This window comes from Cornus florida, unplaced genomic scaffold (genome assembly GCF_030987335.1).
Source record: "Cornus florida cultivar Cherokee Brave unplaced genomic scaffold, ASM3098733v1 CherokeeBrave_3.0.0_Hap2_Chr07, whole genome shotgun sequence".
Classification (NCBI taxonomy): domain Eukaryota; kingdom Viridiplantae; phylum Streptophyta; class Magnoliopsida; order Cornales; family Cornaceae; genus Cornus; species Cornus florida.
In genome coordinates, this window is record NW_026775577.1 from 35892416 (window position 1) to 35905139 (window position 12724).

Sequence of the window (12724 nt, forward strand, 5' to 3'; positions counted from 1 at the left end):
CCTTTAATTAAATGCATGTAAATTGATGTATATAGGGTTTTAATTAATCTGGAACACATGGGAATATAGTAGAATTAAACTGGATCATAAGGTTGCATGCTTTAATCAGTGAGTGTTCAGGAATAAACAATTACTTCGTTCTAAGTTTTGTTGTGTAAGTTGTGTTTTGAAGAATAAATGGGTTTGTATAAAGAATTTAATCGTCTATTGAACCTACTGGAACTCAGTTTAAAGACCTAGAAGTCTTAGGAATTGAGGACTGACAAATTGAACGTCGCCGGAGTGGACACATGGAAAGAAATTAAGCAGAGAGGAGGAAAGGGGGAAGAGGCGGCTCCATGGAATCATGAAGCCGGCTCTAAAAGGGTTTGGAGGTGGCTCCAAATAGGTTAGAGCCGGCTCCATCATGTTTGGAGGCGGCTCCAACTTGTTTGGAGCCAGCTCCTTCATGGTTTTTCAATTTTTTTTGGTTTTCTGCGAAGTCTGGTCTGTTGTGGTTAGATTTTAAGGTTCCAGATTGTATTAGGAGTTGTTCTAGGGGAGTACAGTGATGTCTAAGCCCTTATGAAAGGTTCAGGAGGCATGGTAATACGTAAATACCATAGGAAGTTAATGTAGAAAACAGTAAGGAATTCTACAGAAAGTCTAAGTATTGGCTTGGATGCGGATGATTCGGGTTGCTCATGTTTAAATTAGCAATAGGCTTAAGGAATTTATGGTTTGAATCATGCCGTAGTGTTATAAAAGTAAGCATGCCAATTACTGGAACTTAGTTGCTTTATTATGCTTAAGGGGAACCTAGTTTCTAAACATATAGTATTATGTCTTATAAAGTTACTGAATATCTTGGAATAGTTTAAAGTGAGCATGTTAATTCTAATAATATTATTATGATGCTCATAGTGGATTACAGAATGGATTATACCTATTCTCCGTATTTTAATCTTATTGGAGAATCATGTTACCGGATGGAAAGAACTAAATTGCTTAAATTAATTGTTTGTACTATAACATGATTATAAAACTTATTTAAATGCCTAATAGAGTTGATGATTTATTAAAACTAATCTATGCATGCTCTGGATGCTGGTTGTTGAACTATTAAACCATTTCTTACAATTACATGGTTTAAATCTTGGATTTAAATTGCTGAAACTTTAATCACTTTTCTGCAATGATATGGATATTTGGTTGTGGACTGTAAATTACTTGCTTATTATTTATATGTTGTAATTTACATGGATATGGAGGAATGTATGCACCGGTATGGGACGGTGGCATACTAGGGACAGACTGATTCAAAATACTCAGTCCTACCTATTTTGGAATAAGGGTACGAATTATAAAAACATAATTCTCCTTATATTTAAGTCTGTGCGGTTGAATAAGCTGAACGACTTTTGGATCTCTTGTATAAATCTGTGCGGCTGAATAAACTAAACGATTTATTGGATTTCCTATGGATGGATATAAGAGGATTTTAAATATATTTTTATGGTACCATGAGATGAGCTTGAGTCTCAGACTCGTTAGTTAGGGTGCGTATATGCAGTAGGATGCGTAGCTGGATATGAGAGGTTGAGGTGTACCCTGTTAAGTCTAGGTACTCATGCCCACCTATGGGTGCGTTTTCGCATGTTGCCTTCTATTTAGGTTGAGACCCTCTCCATAGTTCAGTGAGAGTCTTGTAGTGTGAATATACATACGTACGGACTATTAGCTATTGTTGAGTTAGTTAGAATGTATATGCGTATCGAGTCTCTGCTTGGATTATAGCAGGTTAGAACTTGTTCGTGGGCCTGACCCCACCTCTATTTTTCAGGTACTCATCAGTTCCAGACTTAGACTTGATCGTGCTGAGCAGAGACTACTACTCACTCTTCCGACGACGTAGGACTTTTCTTCATGGTTTACTCTGGATGTTCTTTAAGTAGCTTTCATTTCAGTTTGGATTATTACTAGGGGTCCATTAGGGATGGATTCCCGAGATGTATTATAATTGAAGAAGTTGGATGTATCAGATTAATTCTTTATTTATAAAATTTTATTCTAAGGTTTTCAGTTTTGGATTATCATTCTAGTTTCGTTTCAGCGGTTTTATTTATTCTTGTTTATCTTAACTATATTCTGTGTTCATTTATTGCTAATTGATTTTGATATCCTCGGGTAATCGGGCGTAGGCCTGGCCAACCCGCATCCGGAAATCTGGGGGTATCACACAAATGATATTTCTTTGAAGAAAGATATTTTAGATGAAGCCCACAGTTCTATATATGCTATGCATCCGGGGAGTACTAAAATGTACAGGGATTTGAAGGAATACTACTGGTGGAACAATATGAAGCGTGAAATTGCAGAATTTGTAGCAAAGTGTTTGATATGTCAACGAGTGAAAGCTGAACATCAGAAACCAGCGGGGTTATTGCAACCATTACCAATTTCTCAGTGGAAGTGGGAGCATGTGACTATGGATTTTATGATGGGACTTCCAAGATCAAAAAGGGGACATGACTCTATTTGGGTGATAGTTGATAAACTGACGAAATCAGCTCATTTTCTGGTAGTAAAAACTACTTATTCTACAAGGGAGTATGCTCGTTTGTATGTTGATGAGATCATATGTTTGCATGGGCTCCAGTTTCTATTGTTTGTGATAGATATCCGAAATTCACTTATAGATTTTGGCGTAGTTTGCAAGAAGCCATGAAAACTTCTTTGAAGTTCAGTACAGCTTTTCACCAGCAGACAGATAGCCAATCAGAACGAACTATTCAGATTTTGGAAGATATGTTGAGAGCTTATGTACTAGATTTCAAAGGTAGTTGGGATGATTATTTACCGTTGATTGAATTTGCTTATAATAATAGTTATTAGTCTACTATTGGGATGGCACCATATGAAGCTTTGTATGAGAGAAAATGTAAAACTCCATTGTATTGGGGTGAAGTAGGTGAAAGAAAGTTATTGGGTCCAGAATTGATTGAACTTACAACAGAAAAAATGAAGGTAATTCAGCAACGTATGAAAGTAGCACAGGATAGACAGAAAAGTTACGTAGATGTGCGAAAAAGAAGAGATTTGGAATTTGAAGTTGGTGATTTTGTTTTTCTTCGTATTTTTCCTTAGAAAGGTATTATGAGGTTTGGAAAGAAGGGTAAATTAAGTCCTAGATATCTTGGACCTTACAAAATTCTGTAACGGATAAAAGCAGTGGCGTATCGGTTGGAATTACTGGAAGAATTATCCAAATTGCATGATGTTTTCCATGTGTCTATGCTTCGGAAGTATATATCAGATCAATCTCATGTTTTAGTTGCAGAACCGATAGAGTTGAAGGAAGATTTGACTTATGTAGAAGAACCAGTATAAATTTGAATCGCAGAGAGCAAGTGCTACGGAATAAAATTATATCACTGGTAAAGGTATTGTGGAGAAGTCACACTGTTGAAGAAGCGACTTGAGAAAGCGAGGAAACTATGAGGATGCAATATCCTCACTTGTTCGGTATGTTTCATACATTTTAATTTCGAGGACGAAATTAATTAAAGGGGGGAAGAATTGTTAGACCCCGATACAAAATTAATTTCATTAGCATAATTTAATCTTAGTTTGACATTATTTATATATGAATATTTTATGATGTGGGCTGTTTTGTGAAGTTTTGTTGTGTTAAAGCTTATTAATTAAAGTAGTAGCAGCCAAGTGAATGGAAAAAAAAAAAGAAACAAAAAGAAAAATAAAATAATAAGCAAAATTGTTAGATTTGATGAATACCTTTAGTATATATATTATTATATTTAATACTTTTACATTCAAAGTTCTATCTTTTTATATTGGTGACTAAGAATTAAGCTGCCAGCACTAACTCGCACGCACAACACGTAACTACAGATTGATAGGTATATATAGGATCGATAAGATGGAATTGTAGTGGAGCTTTTTATCCTCCAAAAGTCTTTATTTTAATAAAAGATATATACCGATATATGGTGACTAATGGACACGTGTTGGCGTGGTAGGTAGTTAAGGAATATGAACTATCCTGGTATGTGATAGATATGTACTGGTGTTATATATATATATATATATATTTTATATATTGTTGGTTTTAAAGTTCCGCTGCAAGCTTGTTTGGTGCCCAGTAACTGTTTTCAAAATAATATTAAATAGGTATATGAAGGTTTCTTTAAAAGTTTATTATAAGGCGGTGGTGGGTCTTCACAACAGAACCAAGGAGAAACGAAGAAGAAAAAGGAAAATAGAAAATAGTGAGCTTAGCCGAACTAGCAAAGAGAATAGGGAGAGGGAAAAGAGTGAGAAAGGAATAGAGAAAAGGAAGAAAAGAAAAGAGAAAGTGTTGTTGGGCTGTTTGTACGGAAGTAGTGAGGTGAGACCATTGGTATTTTTGATTCTATAGTAGAAGTTATTTATTTAAATTTCAGTTATATTTCATTTATTCTACTCTTAATTAATTGCTTTAATTGTGGTCTTGCATAAGTTAATACAATTGTAGTTGGATTCAAGTCCCATGCGTCAAATTTAATCTAATTAATATGATTTGAAATTGTGACTACAATTGTGGAGGATTTGAGATTTATTTTGGAGGTGTTGAGTATTATTTAATTTTATGTAGAAATAAATAAAACATGATTATAATATTGTTCAGGCAAGGAAATAGAAAAGACTACATCGACAGGACTACAGGACAAATAAATAAATTGAAAAGTAGCCAAGGTGAGTGTACTCACTGAAAGTTTTATACCTGAATGTGATAATTGAAGTATTGAGAATGTTTATATGAAATGAAGATGTTGATATAATATGAATATATTATATAAGGTCCATACTCTAGCCTGAAAGGAGAGTAATATATTATATAAGGTCCATACTCTGGCCTGGAAGGAGAGTACTACATTAAATAAGGTCCATAATTTGGCCAAGAAGTAGAGTACTATATTTAAATAAGGTCTATACTCTGGCCTAAAAGGAGAGTACTATATTATATAAGGTTCATACTCTGGCCTAGAAGGAGAGTATTATATTTTAATGCATGCACTATGTTAATAAAGTTTAATTTAAGTTATCAGATAATATTTGTTTATATTACTCTGATGTGGTAGTGTTGCATTCATTGGGCTTTAAGCTCATTCCTTTCATATTTATATTTTTTTCAGGTATCAGATTGGGTCACTACTGCCAGGTCTAGAGTCTTGAGTGTCATTGGGGAAAATAACAGTGGAACATCTTTTTGTATAAAATGTAAATATTGTAGTAGAAGTTAATAATGTGACTTGTCGTTAATGATTTAGTTTATCATAATTTACATAACAGGCCTATAACTTGTTTTAAATTGTAAACTTTTAAGCAGGTACTCTGATATATGATGACGTCATGTATGTATGAGGTTAATGCAGATGGTTATATACATTTCAATTGTTCAATTTATTTAATAGTGTAAATTGGGTTGGGGTGTGTCACTTGTAGACCTTTATTAATTGATTTAGAAAGAAAAAAAATTTAAAACAAAACCCATACATACAGGTTAGCAGTTGCACAGAAAGAGGGGGGCAAGCTTGAAAGTTGAGAGACAGCGGTTGAAGCTTGCGAACTGCAAACCTGAACTAGAACAGTGGACGATGGAAACTGAAAGATCTGGGTTTTGACTTTTTAAACAATTTGAAATGATATGCCGATCTGGGTTTTGATGTTTTGAACAATCTGAAATGATATGCCGGTATGGGTTTTGAACTTTTGATTCTTGCAGACAAATAGATAAAACTGAAATATATGGGTTTTGAACTTCTGATTTTTGTAGCTTTTGTAGTTTGCAATTGGAAAGAGAGAGAGAGAGAGATGGCAAGTTCAGAGAGAATAGAGATGAAGGCGACAGAGGAGGCTGAAATGATTTGCCATAAAAATATTTTGTTTTTTTATAATAATATAATCAAGGGTTAATTACACTCACACCCCCTGAGGTTTGACCTATTGACAGCTAGATGAAAATTAGCCTCTTTTTTAACACTGACACCCCCTCAAATTTGTTCCATTTGACAAACACACCCTTAAGCACTCTAACACATAATAAAATGACTATAATGCCCTTTGACTTGTTAATTGACTAATTAAAATGTTAAAATTACTAATTTACCCTTCTAACTATTTTTAATTAACCTAACTAGCCTCTTCATCATTCCACATATAGTATATATGTACGTGTTATATATATATATATATATATATACACACAGAGAGATAATGGGGAAATGAGGGGAAGAAGAAAAGAATAGTTGCTAACTCCACTGGCGGCATACCACCACAACCACGATCACCATATCGCAACCCACTATTGCTACCTCCACCAAAGCTCCTGTCTCTATCCTCTTACCTTCACATCCACTCTATACCTACTACCACCACCAACGCTCCACACCCAACAATGATCAAAATAACCCCTTGCAGACTCTGATTGAATCTAGGTCTCTTGCAAATGGGAAATTTCACAAAGAGGCTAACCACAGTACTGATTTCCACAGCAACTTTCACATACTCTTCAACTATCATTAGGCCTTTTTAAAGTTGAGTCCCATTTTCTCTCTACATATACATACACACGTATATACATATAACCAATCAACCTCCACCCTACAACCACTACCCATTATCGCCACCACCAGCCACTATTGGCACCTCCACCATCGCACACCCCTTTTTTTTTTTTCTCTCTCTCTTTCTCTTTCTCCACTCACCACTGCAGCCTCCACCACGTCCCTTCGCCTCCATAATCCCACCACCCCATTATGGGTCGATTGCCCCTTATGGAATTTAGGCCACACATAGTGACAGTAGTGTTTCTTTCTCTCATCCTTTTTATACCGTTGAAATTTCAAAAAGTAAACCAGTACCAGAACACATAAGAATGTCCTCCATTTGTAGACCCAAATGGAAACCCATTATTTCGTTTAATTTGCATCCTAATACATAGAGGAAAAATTAAGACGGACTGGAATTTGTTAGAGATGAAGATCAAGGATTGGTTGAATGCTGTGATGATTGTAGTGAAGACACTGTTCAACGAAGAAAGAATTCTATATGACCACGTCTTTGCATCATTGGAATCAATCAAAGAGTCCTATTACAGATATACTGAAAGGATAAGTGACTCTTCTGTCTGAATTCCCTGAAATTGTGGCCAAAAGCAGCAAGAAATTGCCAAAAAAATGTTCCGATTACTGTACCTTTCAATCTCCAATCACTGGCCGAAAATCGAATCAATCTTCGCATTCAAATCAACGTTTATCATCCAAGCACAATGTGTCACCTCGCTGATCAAACTCGAAGTTGGTACGGACAATGATAACCAAGTTCGAAACTTCAATCCAAAAGGACACATCCAAATACGCCTCGGCAACAGCGGAACCCATTCTCTGATACTCAACATCATGAATCACCTTTATCTCCTTGCCAAATAGCCACCGCCAATAAAATCATCCCGACAGGAATCTTACTTCGACACTTCTGATTCTGACAAATCGTATATGCTGGTGATCTCTCTCCGACTAGCTTGGCTCATCTTCATCCTCCTCTGTAAACTCGGCAACAATTTTAAACACGTCGTCTTGTAAATCACGATATATTGAACCCTTTCACGAACTAGTCCACCATATGAATCAAAGTCTTTGTTCAGTCTTGGATATCTAACTCGATGGTGGGTGTTGCAGTGGTGAGTTGAGAGTGGAGAGAGGAAAAAAAAAAAGGGTGGGTGGTGGCGGCGACGGCTGCAATGGTGGGTAGTTATGGCGATGATGGCAGTGTTAGGGTAGACAAAAAAAGGTGAGGAAATCATATGAAGGGTAAAAAGGTCATTTAAGAATTTTGATATTTTGTAATTTATATTAATAAAATATTAAAGGGCAATGTTGACTTTTAAGGGGCTGTTTGGATCCAATTTTTGATTAGGGGTGTTATTGTTCAAAAAAGACTAAACTTATATATGGTTGTCATTATATCAAATCTCATGGGGTGTCATTGTAATTTACCCTCTAATATATATAATATATTATTTTTATATATAAAATAATATATTTTATGGTGTGCTCTTCGCGGTGCAACCAAATTTGTGCAAAATAGTGTGGCCAAGTTTTAAATTTATAAATGCCACTACTACCACTAACTAAAAATATTGCTAGGGTGAGTAGGGATCGTCCCAAGGGATTTAGGGTGCACTAGTAATGGAAACAACGCTTAGGGTTAGTATGTTAAGTGATCAAAGGTAGATTGTTTGGTTAATTAAACTAAAATGCAATTAGAATTAAAACAAGCAAAAGTAATAATTTTAAAAGTAGGGAAAAAGATATGGTGGAGAGAACTTGGGGTACTAGAGCTCACCACTAAACTTGACTTCACTAGACATTAGCAATTGTATATCAATAGGGAAATTGAATTGTAACTTATGGGTGTGTGTGACATTAATTGAAACTAAGCATGGATGGCGAATAAGTATAGATTGTCAAGCCAATTCAAATGGAAAGCACAACCTATCAAATGAGACCAAAATTCATTCAATGAAACCACAATTTATGCACACATAAATACCTAGAAACATAAACCATTTGCATTCATAAGTATGGAACACCAAGGAACAAGAATAGATTATCCACCTATCTATGAATCTAAAACAACTACACTACATCTACACTAAAGAAATAAAAATTAAACTAAGTAAGCTAAAGGTGTGGCACAATCCATCAAGAAACAAGTGTGAACCATCAAATAAATTGCAAGAGTGTTCAATTAAGCACTATGTTTTGATCATCTCTAGATTAACTTCATCCATGCACATAGACATACATAAATTCCATTAAATCTAAAGAAAAGCACATGAATCATCCATTCTAGCATACATAGACATATGATTAGAAATAGATAATCAATTGAAAGCATTAATCCATACACACCAAGTAGAAACCACAAGATATATATACAAATCCAAGATCAAAACATTTGTTACAAATGAATCCCCAAAAATATACAAAGAACTAAGTCTATGAAGCAAACTTAGGGGCTACTCTAGCCCAAAGTAGATGTCTAGCCAATCATTGAAGTAGTCATCCAACCCTCAAGGGTTATCTCCATGGTAGGAATGGCCTCCTTCTTGATGGAAACCCTATAAGAATGGAAGAACTCCCAAAGAAGTGTAAAAGCTCACTCTAGTCTCTCTAGCCTCCTCTCCAAGATGTAATATATATCAATTATGAATAGTTATTGTAAAAGTGGCTCAAAATCCTTATATAGGAGGCTCAAGTGTTATACCCAATGGTCTGGACTCGCGTACTATGGTCCTTGAATTGATTGCACCATAAGCCAACTTTTAATGAGCTGGAACGTATTTTTTTTCGGACTTGAGGAGGTTCGATCGATCGAACTGTCTTGAGATCAATCGAACATTGGTGAGATACATCGAGTACTACAGAGATCGATCATCCTTGGCAGCACCTTTTTGAATAAAGATAAATCTCTGAGATATTTTGGGAAAGAGACAAAATTGGTAGGTGGGGTGGTAGGTAAGGATACGATCGAATATTTTTGATCGATCGAAAGAAGGTTGGATCGATTGAACTTGATGAGATCTTTTGGATAAAGACAAAGGCTTAGATCCATCTTGAAATGTCTAGATAGATCTTGCTATGATCGATCGAAGGAATGTTGTGATCGATTGAACCTGATGATTTCCACACTTTGCTCCTTTCTTCCATCCAGCTTGAGTTAGCTTCTTTTAAGCTCTTATTTGACTGAATTAACTTATTTTGGGGAAAAGTGCTTGAAAAGGGCAATAACATGAAATTAGTCTAAAACGGGAAAGTAAGATAGATAAAGGTCCTAGAATACCTAAGCTTAAGGGGTTTAAATGCGCATTTTTCAGCGCTCATCACACCCTCAAACTTAAATATTGCTAGTCCCTAGCAATGAACTACAAAGTAAATGAGTGAAATGAACAACTATACAAGTATGAATCTAGAAAGCAATAAATGGATAACGCCACTTTCGTAGGGAACACGATTGCATTTAGCACATGCAACAAGCCTTTTAAATCCCTAGGTTGCCCCTAGTGGACGAGTGAAGTCTCGTGAGGGTTTCCAGAAATGATATCCATAAACATTAAGCTCATTCTCACAAAAGAGGTATTAATATTACAAACAAGTATTGGGAGAAAACTACCTCAAGTATGCAATTTTTCAACCATTTCTAAGCAATCTCCCAAAATTTCAACATCAAGTAAACAAGTATGGTTCTCTACACATCAAGAAAATGATCATGCAAATCAAAACAACACTAGAATCCTTTTTGAGTGGATCGGCATTAAGTATGTTAGTATCTAAGCCAACTAAAGAAATGATCACATCCTTCCCTCAAACTAGCGCACAAATCTAGTCCCGATTATCAAAACAAAGAGTGAACCATTTATTAAAACTTTATTGATCTAGGTGCACTAATTTTTTTCACTCGATTATTTTATTTTTATTTTTTTTACTATCCTAAGAATCAAAGATGGAAGCATGGTGCAATGTGTTGATCTATTAAGCTTTTTAGCGATTCATGAGGTCGAGCGTTAGGTCAATGACTCCCAAACCGGATGGCTTTAGGGCATTAGGCGTTTAAACACCCCTAAGGACTTACAAGCTCAAATCATCTAGGCTACAAATCAAAACAACCTCCATCTAATCATTTCCCACTTCTCACCTTTTGAGGGAAGTCCTCACTTTTTTTTTATTGCTTTTGCAACCTTTTTTTTTTTTTTTTTTTTTTTTTTTTTTTTTAAGTTATTAACCTAGAGTTTGGGCCCTCCACCTTTTGGCGCGAGAAATTCAGTGCTTGATGAGGCTAGAATCCCGGCTACTCAATGAAAAGGGATTGTTATCTACTTTTGTCAAAAGGAAAGCTTTCAATGCACTCCAATTGGGATATAACCAATTCAATAATCAACAAAGCATGTAACCCACAAATGAATGCTAGTGTGCGCCTGTGCTAGTGTAGAATCCTAGAGTGAATCTTAAAACAATCACAAAATCAGGATGATGTGGGCCACAAGTGCAAGCGTGATATCAATCTTTTAAAAAATTTACTTCTAATTGGCATACAAGGAGTATTGGACTCAAGTCAAGCAATTTTTAAATTTTAAGCAATATAGTCCTCAAAAGATCAAAATCACGGCTAGTTATGGACCTCCAATTTCAATCATGCATTTAAAGCTCAATTTTAAGTAGAATGAAAGAAAGACACCTTATCCCCAAACTTAAACCGCACATTGTCCTCAAAGTGCAATGAGAGCAATGGAAAAGATGGAAAGAGTATACCGTGGTGGCAAAGACATGAAGCCCAGCAATGATCCAATTTGAAAGACGTCTCCCCAAACTTGGAATCAACAACCTACTTGAATAACCATACTAGCAAACTCACATCAAATATCAAATGGGATAAGAATAATCAAATCATGCATTCTATGACAATATAGCACAATATGAAAGAGAGATATGAGATGAAGTCCTAGCGAAAGCATGAAAGTATGCATGACTACACATAATGGCACAATGGTGAAACAACTTTTTGGTATTTTTCATTTTATGAAAGCATGTCTAGACAAAATGCAAGAAAAACAAAGAATAAAATGCATGAACAAAATTTAAAAAGAAAAATAAAGAGGGTAAAATACAATGAAAGAATATGTACAATGCAATAAATGAAAACCAAAAACTAAGAAAGGATGTAAGAACAAAATAATGAAAAATGAAAAATAAAAACTATCTCTTCTCTTTTTTTTTTTAGAAAAGAAAAAAGAAAAATGTAAAAGGTATGCAACATAGGTGTTAAGTTTAACGTCTCTAGCTAGACGGAATGCTGCTTTGAAAAATTGAAATATATATATATATATATATATATATATATATATATATATATATATATTGGTTATGAAGCATCAGATCGATCGAACAAGTGAAATCCTGCAGACATCATCGAACGATGGGACAGAGAGCTGAAATATGGAGGGTTCCAAAATTTTTCTAAGTATAAAACTTCGATCGATCTAAGAAAAACCGGATCGATCTTGGAATTCTCAGATCGATCAAACATGAAGTTCGCACGATGGGATAGAGAGCTGAAATATGCAGGAAATGTTCACACGATGGGACAGAGAGCTGAAATATGCAGGTGTGATATAGGTATGGAGTTCGATCGATCAAACCTCTTTTAAGATCGATCGAACAAGTGAAAATATGCAGGAAATTGAACTTTCTCTTGAAACCAATGAATGCATCACTATATATCTTCATAGATTGGATCTACCAAAGGGGCAGCTTCCATATGCCTTTGAAAAACTTGTCCCTCAATGTAAGGTTTCAACCTTTGCCCATTCACCTTGAATGTGTTGCCATTTTTTAAACTTTGAATTTCAACCGCCCCATGAGGCGCAACAGAAATAATTTCATAAGGACCTTCCCATTTGGTCCGCAACTTCCCCGGGAAGAGTTTCAATCTAGAGTTGAAAAGCCAAGCTTTTTGACCAGGCTCAAAAGATTTCTTCCTAACGTGTTTGTCAAGGAAAGCTTTGGTCCTCTTTTTATAGAGTTAGGCATTGTCATAAGTATTGTGCCTCTACTCTTCCAACTCATTCAATTGGAGTAATCGGTTCTCTCCGGCTTTGTCCAGGTCAAGATTGAGCTTTTTTAAT